The 17,609-nt window shown below is 35.1% G+C and overlaps 1 non-coding gene across 1 annotated transcript; it reads left to right on the top strand.

Moving 5' to 3' along the window:
* The first annotated feature begins 290 nt into the window (after nucleotides 1-290).
* On the top strand, nucleotides 291-397 carry LOC126005655 (U6 spliceosomal RNA). Its single transcript, XR_007494697.1, has one exon. It is a non-coding gene; the product is annotated as a U6 spliceosomal RNA (small nuclear RNA).
* The last annotated feature ends 17,212 nt before the right edge of the window (nucleotides 398-17,609 follow it).

Raw genomic sequence — 17,609 nt, 5'->3', positions numbered from 1 at the left:
CACTAGCAGATGGGGGCGGGGAGGGGGGGTGTGCAAAAGAGGGAGATAGGGGATGCATGCTGGGAACAGAGGTGAAGGGAAGACAACACTGGTGGTGGGAATGGCCCTGATTTATTGTCAACATGTACCTAAAATATTACTGTTACTGTGAAAGGTTTGTAATTCACTTTGGTCACAATAAAAATTATTTTAAAAAGGGGGGGAGAAATTATTTTAAAAAATCTAAGCCTATAAATGATTCAAGGTTAAGAAATCAAAATAAGAAAACCAATCACAAATAGCCAACTCAGGTGCTTGCTTCAGCAGCACATATACTAAAATTGGAACGATATAGAGAAGATTAGCATGGCCCCTGCGCAAGGATGACACACAAATTCATGAAACGTTCCATATTTAAAAAAAATATATATAGCCAACTCAACATTTGAAGCTAAGACAAACATTTGAACTTTTGTCAATAAAATAATTCTCTTTGTTTTGTTTTAATTTCTCGATAAAATAATTCTAGGTCTCTTATCTTCAGAACTCCTCTAAACATTTTCAGTTTGATACTATTTGATAAAATTAATTGTATGCATATTAAAATTTTAATATGCCTTAGTTTCTATTAGCAGTTTTCAAGTTATTGGCTTTTAAGTGTATTTCAAGAACACAATATTCTTGGGAGTTACCACAGCAGGTAGGGTGTTTGCTTTGCACACAGTCGACCTGGGTTGATACCCAGTATTCCGTTGAATCCCCCAAGCCTGCCAGGAGTGATTGCTGAGCTCAGAGCCAAGAGGAACCCATGAGCACCACTGGCTGTGGTCCAGAAACAACAATAACCAAAGAATACACTATTCTTGAGTGAGTTTCAAAAATAAAGTAAAGGTGGTTTATTCTATGATTATTATTTTATGATTTTTAATTCATAAATAGTGACTATAGATTTTGTGAATCTATATGCTACTATATTTCACCTATTGTCTAAAAGTAAGCATTATTATTTTCCAAATATTCCAATTCCTATTCAAATTCATCTAAAATTATACTCAAATTTATTAATAAATACAAAATAATATCATTATTATTCATTTTACATGAATGAATGATGTATGTAAAATCATGATCATGTTGGGAACAGTCTTACAATTTTTGTTTGTTTTAGAGAACACACTCAGTGGTGCTCAAGACTTCCTCCTGGTTCTGAGCTCAGGGATCCATGAAATGCCAAAGATTAAAGCTGGGTAAGTGGCTTATAAAACAAATGTCTTAAATGCTCCACTATTTCATTGATATCTTGGAATTTCTTTTGAAAAAATGGTAGTAAAATAAATAAATATGCTTATTGAAAAACATATTAAAACATTAAGAACATAAAATATAAAATAAATATGTCGAGTCAATGTTTTCACTAACTTGGAAAATGCTGAAAATTACATAGTTAAATCAAAATCTTTCACCAAAGAACTGGGGAAAGTACCAAAAACAGTGTGGATAAAAATTACAAATGGAGTTATGATCACAGGGACTTTCCCAGGGACAATTCTGGGTGTGAAATGAGGCTCACAGATAGTCTAGAATGAGTTTTGATGTAGGGAAAATAAAATCCAAAAAATACTTTTTTTTTAACTTAAGACAGAAATGATTGATTTTACACTTGATCAAATTCAAATCTACCAATTTTTTCTGAATACTGTTGCAAGGGGTAGAGAGAGAGCCAGCCAATCTCCTTCTAAAGACAGGCTGGAGAGACTGTTCAACAGTCTGGAACACTGGCTTTGTGTGCTGAAGTACATTTACAATCCCTGGATTTAATAGTCCCACAGCACTATCAGGAGCAACCTCAAGAGCATATTGTTAAATGTAAATTTGCAAACTAAACAACAATAAAATAAAATCATGAGGAAATTCCAATGAATAGGAAACAGAAATGTATAAAATGAAGATAATCTGTAGTTGAATGTATATCCTCAAAATTATTTCACAATTTTGAAGCTGTTTAAAATCAATACATGAGAGAATACACTAAAATTCTAAAAAAAAAAAAGCTATAGAAAGTCTCTTTGCACTAGAAAATACTCTTGAAATGCTATATCCTAAAACTATAGTGAACAAAATTAGAATGATTTTTTTCAAAACAAACATAAAGCTCCAACTTCTCATAATGCCTGATAAAATTGAAACATTTAGCTCCATACATGCATCCATCCATGGAAGAAAGACATACTTTCTTTTTTCTTTTTTTTTTTTTTTGGTTTTTTTTTGGGGGTCACACCCGGCAGTGCTCAGGGGTTACTCCTGGCTGTCTGCTCAGAAATAGCTCCTGGCAGGCACGGGGGACCATATGGGACACCGGGATTCGAACCAACCACCTTTGGTCCTGAATCAGCTGCTTGCAAGGCAAACGCCACTGTGCTATCTCTCCGGGCCCAGAAAGACATACTTTCAAGTGTAGGTTAGTACTATGTGAATTTTGTAAGTTATTTTATATTATGTCTATTATTTATTTGGTTTTTAGTTTTAGCCACATGCTACATGACTCACTCTTGGCAATATGTGAAATCTATATGCACCAGGAATTGAATCAGGGCTCTTGAATGCAAAGTAATAGTTTACTATTTTGTGCTATTTCCAAGTTTCTGGAATGATTAAAAGGATAACAGAATATGCTACCACAAAGTTAAGTATAGGAGTTGAAAACATGCCATTCTCAAAACTATCATACATTCATTTCTTGGAGTTGTAGGTAGTCATTTAAAAAGAAAAACAAACAAAATAAACAAAAAAGAATCTAAGTCACTTACCTACCTGTGACAAATCCAATAAAACTTAATTTTCAGATATCGCTTTAAGTAATTTTTCAACTGGAGATCTACTTTTACAGAAAATCTAGAGATAATCTGGCAATGTTTGTCATAAACCATTTTCTAAGTTCTAACAATATTTAAAAAGCAAACCTTTACTGACACGAGACTTTTACAAGTTGGAATAGTATGTGGTCCTGAATTCAAACTTAATTAGAGGAGATTCTTAATTTTATCTGAGTATTCATGCTAATAAATATTTACCTACAATAGTTCTTTCTCTATAGTGAGGACTCTGCTATAAAATCAAAGATATGGAAAAATTAATTATCCTCTACTGTAGGTCTCATATTGTATAGTTAATATCTTGTACTGATTATCTTTCATTTACATGTTCAAGTGGACTTTCTCTAACCATCACCATCCTGTTCTTTTTCTCTGGTGTACTCTGGAAGCATCCATAGGTTAAAGATTATCTGAATTCTGTGGTGTACATCACTAAACACCTTTCCTGTAGATGGAACCACTAAGGGATACCCAAAATATAAGATTATTTAAAAATAATTTTACAAGTAAATTTTATTTTTTATTTTATAAGGCAATTTTATAAGTGCCTTACCAATTGCTCCTTTTAGTATTTTCTCCTTAATCGTGCTATTTTCTCCTCCATGAAATGTAATGTAATTTAGATGTTAAATTATATTTAGGGTTTCTATTTCAATTGTGAAATCTGGGTTTCAAGAACTATTCAATATTGGTTCTATAGTCAGTATCTGTGATGAGGGTTGTTTTTATTATAGTTTGGTATTTCTTCATTGATTTTTCATTTTCTTTCTTAAAACTACCCACAAAAATTGGCATCATTTTGATTGCCAGATCTGGCTTATTTGCTTCAACTTATTAAATCTTAGTAAGTCATCATATAGTTCTTAAGACAATATTTTGATTCATTAAAGATGGGGCTACCATGACTAACTTTAAAGAATGTTTTCTTAAACATGTCTAATTCTTCTATTTTAATTCTACAAAATACCCATTACAACATTTGTTTATATGTATTAATTAAAATATACAAATATAAAATATATTTTTGTATATTTTATATTTATAGGTATAAAATTTTTACACCAGAAACTTGATATTGAAAACCGGCAAAGCTTTGCAAAAGCCGGCTCCCTGTGTGTGACACCAGGCGGGGCAAATCCCCGAAAGTACACCGGCCCAGTGGGGCCCAACTGTGAAAAACTGTGACTGTGACCTATGTCTGTCTACTGTCCTCTTGTGTGAAACTCTTGCGAGCTGGGCAAAAAGAGGCTCCAGCGGAGCACGGCTGCTCCACTTCGCTACGTGACCGTGCACTCTTTCTAAGGAAAGAACTCCATTGCAACAAGAAGGAAAAATCACACTAAGAACAGCACTATATCACAGAAGCAAACATTTCTCTCCGGACTGTCTTCTCTGTTGCATGCTCGGGCCTAAGATCTGACCCAGTGTGAGGCTACATCCTCGGAGGACTCCCCTCCCTTAGAGGCAAGTCAGCCCATCCAGAAAGGGAGGAGCCAGAGGAGTGTGCTGCCTGCATCATATAGACAATGGATACCACCACAACACGTAGAAAAACCCACAATACAAGTGTGACAATGGGGAAACAACGCACGCCAGCATCAGACATAGAGAATGAAGATGACAATTCTGAGGACCAGATAATGACCAACCAACTAATCAACCTCTCAGATAAGGACTTTAGACTAGCAATATGGAAGATGCTCAACGGACTCCAAGAAACCATGGATCGAGTTGAACAGAACACTAATAAGAACCAAGAAAATATGAAGACAGAAATCACAAAACTCCAAACTGAAATAACATGTCAACTAACAGGACTGAAAAAGTCAGTAAACGAAGTGAATGACAAAATGGATAAGCTCTGGGACAGGGTATCAGAAGCTGAGAATAGACTTGGTACTGTGGAAGATGAGATACATAACAATTCCATACAGCAGGAGAGATTGGACAAAAAACTTAAAGCAAATGAGCAGACAATGGAAAAAATAGTCAAAGAATGGGAACAAATGAAAATAGAAGTCTATGATAAGATCAACAGAAACAACATAAGAATCATTGGAGTCCCAGAGACCCAGGAAGAAAATTTCCAGGAAGAATCAACGGTCAAGAACATCATTAAAGAGAAACTTCCAGAGCTAAAGAATCTATGTGATCAAATCCTGCATACCCAAAGAGTACCAACCAAAAGAGACCCCAGAAAAACCACCACAAGACACATCCTAGTCACAATGACAAATCCCACAGATAGAGACAGAATTCTGAAAACAGCAAGATCAAAAGGGGAAATCACGTTCAAGGAAGCTTCCCTGAGATTTACAGCAGACCTGTCACCAGAAACACTCAATGCCAGAAAGCAGTGGTGGGATATTGTGACAAGACTGAATGAAATGAATGCTTCACCCAGAATACTATACCCAGCAAAACCCACTTTCCGGTTTGACGGAAGAATACATGGCTTCACAGACAAAAAACAGCTCAGAAACTTCACAGACACAAAACCAGTCTTAAGAGAAAAACTGAAAGATCTAATCGAAGACAAGACTACCCAAAAGACACAACAAATTTCGAAATAAAGATGGCGTTAAATCCCAGGACAATTCTTTCTCTCAATGTCAATGGACTAAATGCACCAGTTAAGAGACACAGAGTGGCTAAATGGATAAAAAACTCAATCCAACCTTCTGCTGCCTACAAGAAACGCACCTGAATAGTCAGAACAAACATAGACTCAAAATAAAAGGCTGGAGAAAAATTATCCAAGCAAACAACACCCATAAAAAAGCTGGAGTGGCCATACTAATATCAGATAAAGCAAACTTTATACTCAGGAAGGTTGTAAGGGACAAAGATGGACATTTTATATTAATCAAGGGGTACGTAGAGCAGGAAGAATTCACTCTCCTAAACATATATGCACCGAATGAGGGGCCAGCAAAATATTTAATACAACTGTTGACAAATTTGAAAAATAATATCAACAACAACAAAATAATTGTGGGGGATCTTAACACGGCTTTGTCAACACTGGATAGGTCAACCAGACTGAAACCCAATAAGAATATACTAGACCTGAGGAGAGAAATGGAAGAAAGAGGCCTAGTGGATATATATAGGACATTCCATCTCCAGAAACCTGGATACACATTCTTCTCCAATGTACATGGGACATTCTCCAGGATAGACTACATGCTGGCACATAAAATATACCTCCACAAGATCAAGAGGATAGAAATTTTGCAGACTACCTTCGCTGACCACAAGGCTCTGAAATTATTTGTGAACTCCAAAGGGACTCAGAAGAAACACTTTAACAACTGGAAGTTATACAGCCTCATGCTCAATAACCAGTGGGTCCGAGATGAAATCAAGGAGGAAATCAAAAGGTTCCTGGAAACAAATGACAAGAAAGACACAAACTATCAGAACTTATGGGACACAGCAAAAGCAGTACTGAGAGGAAAATTTATAGCTTTGCAAGCACACATCAGGTAGGAAGAAGGAGCTTACCTGAGTAGCTTAATGACACAGCTAATAGAACTAGAAAATGCTCAACAAAAGGACCCAAGAATAGGAAGACAGAAGGAAATAACAAAGCTGAGAGCAGAAATCAACGAAATGGAAACTCAAAAAACAATCCGAAAGATCAACGAAAGCAGAAGTTGGTTCTTTGAAAAAATAAACAAGATTGACAGACCACTGTCAAACCTAACAAAGAAAGAGAAAGAGAGAAACTTGATAACTCATATCAGGAATGAAAAAGGAGAGATCACTACTGATATGACAGAGATTCAAAGGGGATTCAGAAAGTACTTTGAAAAACTCTATGCCACTAAAAATGAGAACCTGGAAGAAATGGATAAATTCTTGGACTCTTATAATCTTCCACGGTTGAAGGAAGAGGATGTAGCATATCTAAACACCCACATCACCATTGATGAAATTAAAACAGTAATCAAATGTCTGCCGAAAAACAAAAGCCCAGGTCCAGATGGATTCACTAATGAATTCTATCAAACATTCCAAGAGGAACTACTGCCAATCTTGGCAAGACTCTTTCATGAAATTGAACAAACAGAAACACTTCCAAATAGCTTTTATGAAGCCAACATCACCTTGATACTTAAACCAAACAGAGACGCTACCAAAAAAGAAAATTACAGACCAATATCACTGATGAATGCAGATGCAAAGATCCTCAACAACGTCCTGGCAAATAGGATTCAATGCCTCGTTAAAAAGATCATCCACTACGATCAAGTAGGTTTCATCCCAGGAATGCAAGGCTGGTTTAACATCCGTAAATCTATCAACATAATACACAACATCAATAACAAGAAAAATAAAAACCACATGATCATATCAATAGATGCAGAGAAAGCATTTGATAGATCCAACACCCATTCTTGATCAAAACTCTCAGCAACATGGGAATGGAGGGAACCTTTCTCAATATAGTGAAGGCCATCTACCACAAGCCAGTGGCAAATATCCTCAATGGAGAAAAACTGAAAGCCTTCCCTCTAAATTCTTGCACAAGACAAGGCTGCCCTCTCTCACCACTCCTATTCAACATAGCACTGGAAGTACTTGCTATAGTGATTAGGCAAGAAAAGGATATCAAGGGAATCCAGATAGGAAAGGAAGAAGTCAAGCTCTCAGTGTTTGCAGATGACATGATACTCTACTTAGAAAACCCTAAAGACTCTATCAAAAAGCTTCTAGAAACAATAGACTCATATAGCAAGGTGGCAGGCTACAAAATTAACACACAAAAATCAATGGCCTTTCTATACACCAATAGTAATAAGGATGAAATGGACATTAACAAAACAACCCCATTCACAATAGTGCCACACAAACTCAAATATCTTGGAATCAACTTTACTAAAAATGTGAAGGACCTGTACAAAGAAAACTATAAAACTCTGCTCCAAGAAATAAGAGAGGACACACGGAAATGGAAACGCATACTGTGCTCATGGATTGGCAGGATTAACATCATCAAAATGGCAATAATCCCCAAGACATTATACAGATTTTATACGATCCCTCTAAACATACCCATGACATTCTTCAAAGAAGTGGATCAGACACTTTTGAAATTCATTTGGAACAATAAACACCCTCGAATAGCTAAAGCAATCATTGGGAAAAAGAATATGGGAGGAATTACTTTCCCCAACTTTAAACTGTACTACAAAGCAACAGGTATCAAAACAGCATGATATTGGAATAAGGATAGGTCCTCAGATCAGTGGAATAGGCTTGAATACTCAGAAAATGTTCCCCAGACATACAACCACCTAATTTTTGATAAAGGAGCAGGAAATCCTAAATGGAGCAGGGAAAGCCTCTTCAACAAGTGATGTTGGCACAATTGGATAGCCACTTGCAAAAAATTGAACTTAGACCCCCAGCTAACATCATGTACGAAGGTAAAATCCAAATGAATTAAAGACCTCGATATCAGCCCCCAAACCATAAGATATATAGAACAGCACATAGGCAAAACACTTCAAGGAGGAAACTGCACTCTCCAAGCAAGTGAAAGCAGAGATTAACAGATGGGAATATATTAAGCTGAGAAGCTTCTGCACCTCAAAGGAAATAGTGCCCAGGATACAAGAGCCACCCACTGAGTGGGAGAAACTATTCAACCAATACCCATCTGATAAGGGGCTAATCTCCAAAATATACAAGGCACTGAGAGAACTTTACAAGAAAAAAACATCTAACCCCATCAAAAAATGGGGAGAAGAAATGAACAGACACTTTGACAAAGAAGAAATACACATGGCCAAAAGACACATGAAAAAGTGCTCCACATCACTAATCATCAGGGAGATGCAAATCAAAACAACGATGAGATACCACCTCACACCACAGAGAATGGCACACATCACAAAGAATGAGAATAAACAGTGTTGGCGGGGATGTGGAGAGAAAGGAACTCTTATCCACTGCTGGTGGGAATGCCGTCTAGTTCAACCTTTATGGAAAGCGATATGGAGATTCCTCCAAAAACTGGAAATCGAGCTCCCATACGATCCAGCTATACCACTCCTAGGAATATACCCTAAGAACACAAAAATACAATACAAAAACCCCTTCCTTACACCTATATTCATTGCAGCACTATTTACCATAGCAAGACTCTGGAAACAACCTAGATGCCCTTCAACAGACGAATGGCTAAAGAAACCGTGGTACATATACACAATGGAATATTATGCAGCTGTCAGGAGAGATGAAGTCATGAAATTTTCCTATACATGGATGTACACGGAATCTATTATGCTGAGTGAAATAAGTCAGAGAGAGAGAGAAAAACGCAGAATTGTCTCACTCATCTATGGGTTTTAAGAAAAATGAAAGACACCCTTGTAATAATAATTTTCAGACACAAAAGAGAAAAGAGCTGGAAGTTCCAGCTCACCTCAGGAAGCTTACCACAAAGAGTGATGAGTTTAGTTAGGGAAATAACTACATTTTGAACTGTCCTAATAATGAGAATGTATGAGGAAAATGGAGAGCCTGTCTAGAGTACAGGTGGGGGTCGGGTGGGGCGAAGGGAGACTTGGGACATTGGTGATGGGAATGTTGCACTGGTGATGGGTGTTGTTCTTTACATGACTGAAACCCAAACACAATCATGTATGTAATTAAGGTGTTTAAATAAATTTAAAAAAAAACTTGATATTGACCACTATATATACTTTTTTATAATATGTTATATTATTTTTATAATTTTTATTTTTATTTTATAATTTATTTATTTTATAATTATATAGTATTTTATAATATTTTATATTAGTTATTATGGAATATATCTAATATACTTCCATAAGCGGTTCAATGTTGTTTTAATAAAAACATTTTTTAACTTTTGATTAATTTTTTATTGAACTTCAAAGGTAAATACAAAGTCCAATTATTCAAAAAATTACCTATAATTGTCTTTCATTGCTCTCACATAAAGATTTTATCTAAAATGTTACTATTGCATCTATTCAGTGTTTTTTACATTTAATTTATTGTCTATAATCTCAGTAGTTCCTTGTCTCTAAGAACTACATTTTATATTACTCTGCTTAGGAAATAGCTGTCATATAAAGATCATTTAATAGACATTGAATATATAAACACATCGGAGGAAGAATCTAGTATTTACTTAGCATATGATAATATTATAATACACCAGTGCAGGGCTGGAGTAATAGCACAGCAGTAGGGCATTTGCCTTCCTTGCAGCCAGTCCAGGACAGACAGTGGTTCGAATCCCGAACTCCCATATGGTCCCAAGTGCCTGCTAAGAGTGATTACTGAGAACAGCGACAGGAGTAACCCTTGAGCCCTACCATGTGTGACCCAAAAATTAAAAAAAAAAATAGACCAGTGTTCTTTTATACACTTTATATAAAAGAGACCCTATTAAAGGTTTTAAACTTTCTCTTATTCTTTTATTCCTGGGAAGTACAAGCATATTGCATTTCAAAGAACTTATTAATAAAAAGATTTTACCATTAATTCTCACCATTTTCCCAGCATATTGATTTATGTTGACAACTTAAATGATAACTAAAAAAATTCCCAAATCTGGTGATATAGACTTGCCTTGCATGCCACTGACCCAGGTTTGATCCATGGTATAATATATAATCCTTAAACACAACCAAGACTAATCCTTAAGCATAGAACCAGGAATAAGAGCTGAGTATAGTTGTGAATGGCTCAAAACAAAATGATTATAATAACAATAAAGTACCTTCTATCTTTATCTTATAGAACCTAAGCTAATCACTTTCTAAAGGCTTCCTAGAAATGAATTCTAAAGCCCTGATAGTCAGTTTTTTGAAATGTGCATGTACAAATATTTTTGAGCGATAAAAAACAAGCACTATTGGGTCTAAGATAGAGTTAAATTGTATGGTAAAGTCAATAATAACTTTAACCTTACCCCACAGGGTGTTCAGAAATTGTGAAAGTCTATTAAAATCATACAAAGGATTCAGGCCTTTGTACTCGGACACAGTCCAGGCAGAGTTTGCCAACCATCCTATTGAGAGACAAGGTTGGAGAGAGAAAGCTTGCTTTCATGGAGAACCATTTCTACAAGGCTTGCTGCTGGGAGCTATCAGCAGTCAACATCCCCAGCAGTTCAAGTATAGAATACCTCAGTTCCAGAAGAAATGAATGATGAACCATGCCATCAATTGTAATCTATTTCTTGTGATAGTCCTGTTCCAGTAACTTCACCTCACTGAGAGCAGCTGCTCTAGGATTTTTATTGGTTTCTACAGTGGAAAAAATTAAAGTGATCATGCTATCATAATGAACAACAGCTGCTGCTACTTCCATGGATCTTATGTTTAGAAATGCTATTTATTTCTGCTTCTATATTCCTGTTGTTACCAACACTTATGTCCCTGAGGAACTTGAGCCTCTCTGTACACAGTCTTTCTCAAGCAGAAGTAAACAGGTAAACATTAACATGTTGTTATGTGTACTTCAAAAAAAAAGTTAATTTTTCAATTCTGAACACCCTACATCTCTAAGATAACAGCTATATCTTTCAATTTCCCACTCAATCTTTGTGTATTAATATCCAAGAGCAATAGGGTACAGCTATTAGTATCCAGAATAAGTATACCACAAAAAAACCCACTCAATAAGTTGGCACATCAATAGACAAAAAAATCAAATTACTTAATAGGAGAAAAATGAAAATCCATAAAAAATGAACATAAATTTTCAATAAACCAATAAAAGTACTTAAAATATTTACCTTGGGAGTTCATGTTAAAAGTACTAGGAGAAAGAAAATGATTATCACAAAATAATTCAGTCTCTCAATTCTTTCCTATACCAATATTAATTTTGCACTGAAAATTAAATACTCCCAGATATTCTCTCTTTTGCAACAACAAAAAAACTCTGAAATAAAGTACTGTAGAGCTGTATATGTAAAAACATTTCTGCTTCATTTATATTATTAAAACATTACAAAGACTTTATTTTTAAAAACATGAATGTTGATAGAGGCATAGTAGATTGAACTCTAGTTAGTATGTGTGAGACCCAGGTTTGATTCCAGGTACTGCATATTACTAGGACCCTGCTAGGAGCAATGAGACAGGATAGCCTGACATCACTGCTAGACATAACCCCCAAAACCATCAAAAGCATCATTTTGTTTAAGAGAAATTTTCCATGTCTATGATTTCCATACATTTTCCATACTTATTTCTTGTTAAATCTGAATAACATAAAATTTTGTTCTATTATGCTATGTAGATATATGTATTGATATATAATTAGCTTAAAAACAAGTTCTATTTAAAAATTCAAAATATTTATAATTTTTTTACTATAAGTCAATAATGAAAGCACTATTTAGTCTAGTTTCTTCCCTCATCTGTGCTTGAAATTGAAAACTGATTTGAAGTTTGTCATTTGGCATATTTTTATTATTTAGTAAATATTATTTCTTGTTATTAGAAATGGGAAACAAAAGCAAAATAAAATGTTTATTTGGTTTTATAGGAAGATATGGTAAGCATAAAAATAATCTAAAAGGAATTAAGAAACTACAGATAATGTGCTGACATTCTCCTTCTCTCACTCATTAACATTGTCATGATAGTTGTCATGTAGTTATTTCTCTAACTGCACTCACCACTCCTTATGACCTGTCTTGAATATAGGCAGGGGATGAGGGAGGAGGGAGATGGGAGCATTGGTGGTGGGAATGTTGCACTGGTGAAGGGGTGTGTTTTTATATGACTGAAACCCAACTACAATCATGTTTGTAATTGTGGTGCTTAAATAAAGATATTATTAAAAATAAAAAGAATAACTAAAATAATAAAATGGAAGAAAAGAAAAACAAAAAGTTCAGTAGCAAGTATATTTGCGAAAATTATTGTATCTCCAATAAAGTCATTAATACAATAAAATAAAGATATGAGGCTGGAGAGAAAGCACAGCACAGGGCGTTTGCCTTGCAAGCTGCCGACCTACAGTGGTTCGAATCCCGGCATCCTATATGATCCTCCATGCCTGCCAGGAGCAATTTCTGAGCACAGAACCAGGAGTAATCCCTGAGCACAGCTGGGTGTGGCCCAAAACGTACACACACACACACAAAATAAATTTTTGTACTATCTGAAGTGAAAAAGCACTATTGTTCCTAGAGTCATTGCATCTTATAATTCTGAAGAATGTTTAATTTTAACTTCTATAGCAAAATGAGCTTAATTGCATCTATGTTACCATTTGCCTTTATATTAAATAGCACTCATACTGTGGTAAATTAAGCTACTACAATATATTTATAAGAACTACTACAATATATTTATAAGAAGTGATCAAAGATATTAGGATTATATCATTCACACTGCAAAGACGCCAACACCCAAAGTAATATTAGGTCTAGCAACATGGTTTTTTTGTTTGCCTGTTTTTGTTCTCAAGTTCTCAAGGCTTACTCTGCTTATTCCATTGTCACCTGAGGGATCTCAAGGATCCCTCTGCTCTGAGGGCTCACTTCTTGCATAGTTCAGAAAACCATCTGAGCTGTCATAGATCAAATCCAGGTCAGCTGCATGCAATTCTTACCATCCTATCTGCTGCATTATCACTCTAGCCCCTAGCAATACAATCTTGTAGTGATTTTTTTTTATGTTTGCTTTATCCTTATTGGTATCTAATACCTATATTTATTTTAAAAATCCATCTTCTCAGCATTCATGACTTAGTAATAATGATTTATGTTTAATTTCAATACCACTTGCAAATTCTTTTTAGGAGTTCCCATCACTACCCTATAGTATAAATAATATGGGCAATATTCATGACAAAGGAAAAAGGAAATAAGTTAAAAATTGACATTACAGCCTTGCTTGAACAAGGATTTGAATTTAGTCATGGTAATATATTCCCTGACCCCTACATAGCCAGATGTGACTATAGCGGTCTCTAAAAACTTCTGGGAGTGGACTTAGTGGTCACTAGCAGCATTAGAATTTGTTTATGAAACCACTTGTATTGTTTGGCCTAGTGTTGCCAGGAGTGATGCCTGATCCACTGGCACGGTCCACCATTGCATTCACACACACACACACACACACACACACACACACACACACACACACACACACTACACTTTGTTAAAATCCCAGTAATCAGCAAATGTTAAAATGCAAAATTATCAAATGAAAAATTAAGAATGTCTAAAGGTAGCAATAACGAAAAGTAATAACAAGATATAAAGAGCAAAAGGAAAAATTTTAGAGTTGGTTGATTTACTCTCATAATAAATGGCATGCATTAAAACTAGATAATTTTTGTAGTGTCCTTTAAGGTTAATGGTGCAAAAACTACATTGCAACTGTATATCTATGACTAATATATACATTTTTGGGGGGATTTTGGGCCATACTCGATGATGCTCAGGGATTACATTTGGCTATGCACTCAGAAATCACTCCTGATTTGGGGGACCATATGGGATGCCTGGGATCAAACCCAGGTCTGTCTTGGGTCAGCAGCATGCAAGGCAAATGCCCTACTGTTGCACTATGGCTCTGGCCCCCTATTACTAATATTTTTAACAATATAAATTTTATTTGGAAAAAAAAACTTTTTGTGATTTTTTTATCCAGAAGATATTGTAAAGCATGTAGGATACTAAATTTGCATACTGCCAAGACAAATTTGATCTCTAGCATTCTATTTGGTTCGCTGAGCACGTACAGAAGTACTCCCTTAGTACAGAGACAGGGATATAGGAGTAAGTTTTGAGCACAGCCAGATGAAGCCTGACAAAAAAAAAAAGGAAAGAAAAGAAAAAAATATATACATATTATTTATTTGGGACTGACAGGCGTGATCCTTGAGTGCAGAGCCAGGAGAAATGTCTGAGCGATGCCATGTATGACCCCAAAACAAAACAGTATTACCTATATCACTGTGTTTAGTAAGCTTAATGAATAAATTATTTAATTATGTATGACATGCTTCTATATCCTGGTATATATTTGCTATATGTGCTATAAAATAGTTGTATATTTGCTATATTTTTAAGTCACTCAAGAATCATCTTTTTAACCCCTTTCCACATAAAAGCCTCTGTAATATTTACATTTTAAGATAAAACAAGCAAACGAAACAAGTATGTGGGATACTAAACGTCCTCCAGATTCTTAGGATATAGAATCTGTGCAGTGATAGTTGCTATATAACTTTCAAAAATCAAACTGCAAGACTGAGAAAAGTTACTAATCATTTATAAAGTTATCCCCTTTAACTGAGGCTTAAAAATAAACAAGAGTGTCAGATTTAAAAGTGGTTAAGAAAGAATATCAATGTTAAAGACTGGAATGGTACCCTAGAACCTTTCATATTTGATATTGTGCAAATTGAATAGTGTGACTATAATTCAAAATGTTTGGGGAGCTGATTCCTGGTGACAAAGAACACAGCAAAAACAGCTCTCAAGTGCCTAACGTCAGGTAGGCTTGCTTCTGCCCACAAGAAAGGGGGCTAATTCCTGCCTGTCTTTGCTCTAAAGTCTACTCTTTATTTAGAAAGCAACACCAGTGACTGCTTCCCGATTCTTGGTGACAATCAAAGAAGAACACAGCAAACAAAGGGAGAAAAAAAAAAAAAAAAAAGAGCTCGGCTGTTCCATTTTGCTCCGCAGCCATGAACTACTTAAAGAACATGAAACCCATCGCAACACGTAGTAAGAATCACACTTAAAGCATGACAGTGGGGAAACAACGCAGGACAACAATATGCATAGAGAATGAAGATGGCAGCTTTGATGACCCAAACAATACCAATCACCTAATTAACCTCTCAGTTTAGAATAGAAATATGGAGGATGTTCAAAGAACTCAAAGAAAGCATAGATGGAACTGAACAGACCACAAATATAGAAATCAGAAAACTCCAAACTAAAATAACAGGACTGATAAACGTAGTAGAGGAAAATGTTTCGCGAGACAGTGTAATGATTATAGGTAGGCAGTTCAATATCAAACTATTCAGTTTTTTTTTTTTTTAATAATTAGCAAGTAAAGTAATACTGTCTTTACTTGTTGATCTTCTCTTGGTTCCTTATTCAGCTGAGCTCAGAGCTTACTCTCGCTCTGCACTCGGGTCACTCCTAGTGGTAGTTGGGAAACCACATGAGTGATAGGAATTGAAATGGATTATCTGTTTGCAAGGCAAATATACTAATATCTTTAGTATAAACCCCTTACTCACCTTTAGATTGATAAATATTTTAAAACTGTAGAGACCAATGTAAAACTATGAAACACCATCACAGTTTTAGGCATTTAAAACTTAAATAATTAAGATAAATGTGTATAATTTAAATGTAATTGAATTCTGTTAGCTTGTGTGCATAATTAGAAAATCTAAAGAGATTTATTGTTACGTAAAGTTAGAACCATTTTAGTACACAGACTATGATTAACTTCCTAAAAAGAATTATCTTATTTATCCAAGTCAAGTATTTAAAGGAACAAAGAAAAGGAGAAAAAAAAATAAGAGTAAATGGGAAGAAAGGGAGAAATAAAATCATATTTTGGGGAAGATATAAGAAATAATAAAAATACAAAAGAAAAAATAACTTTTTCCATTAAAGATAAAGATAATTATAAAGCTTTAAATATTTGGAAGAATAAATGAAATAAAAAATATTATAGGCTTGCAAAATGTTAGTGAATATACATGATACCAAAGGGATTTTTAAAACAAAAGGTTTTAATAGGTCCTTATAGCAATGCTTCTTTTATAAGAAAATAAAAATGTATAAACAGAAATAACAATTACATATACTTTTACTTATAACTAATTTTCCAATAGAAACACATAAATTGAATCTCTTACACAGCATTAAAATTCTAATATTGACATTTCAGTATATTAAAAATAACATCCAAAGTGATGAAAATAATGTCCAATTCCATCAGCTTTGTTCTTATTCTAAAGATCAAGTCTACCATATTAAGCTACCATTTCTTTGGAAAAATCTTCAGCTTCCAGTAAAACTGTTTCCCCTATTTTCCTCTATTCTCCTTCATTATTAACCTCTTCAGATGACTTTGTGTAACCCTTAATGGCTTAATGTCAAAATGAGAGCAGTGAAGTGAAACAGTACAGTTTCTAAGAGGACTTATCTGACATTGCTAATCAAGAGTCTTCGGTCTACAGGCTGAGCAACATTTTAAGCAAGTTGTTGAACAGAAAAAATACTCTGAAGAAAATCTTCTTAAAATGATTGTGTGGGGCTGAAGCGGTGGACTGGAGTGGTAAGGCATTTGCCTTGCTGGCGCTAGCCTAGGGCGGACTGTGGTTCGATCCCCCAGCATCCCAAATGGTCCCCCAAGCCAGGAGCAATTTATGAGCGCCACCAGGTGTGGCCAAAACCAAAACAAAACTAGACAAAACAAAAACAATAAAAGCAAAAATAAAATTATAGTGTATGGATGATGTTTAAGAGAGGTTAGGTAGGACATTTGCCTTGCATCAGCCATCTTTGGTTCAAACTCCTGTATCCAAAACTCATATCATCTACAGAGATCTGCAGGAGTGATTTCTGAATATAGAGCCAGGAGTAATCAATAAGCACCAATATCTGTGGCCCCAAGGCATAACAACACAAACAATAATATGAGAGGGGAGCTATAGAGAGAGGCAGAAGAGCTGCAGAAGGTGAGGGAGAAGTAAGAAAAATAGAGAAAG

Source organism: Suncus etruscus, chromosome 3, assembly GCF_024139225.1.
Source record: "Suncus etruscus isolate mSunEtr1 chromosome 3, mSunEtr1.pri.cur, whole genome shotgun sequence".
NCBI classification, from domain to species: domain Eukaryota; kingdom Metazoa; phylum Chordata; class Mammalia; order Eulipotyphla; family Soricidae; genus Suncus; species Suncus etruscus.
The sequence above is the reverse complement of the archived record's forward strand: the minus strand, read 5'-3'. Positions and strand labels throughout refer to the sequence as shown.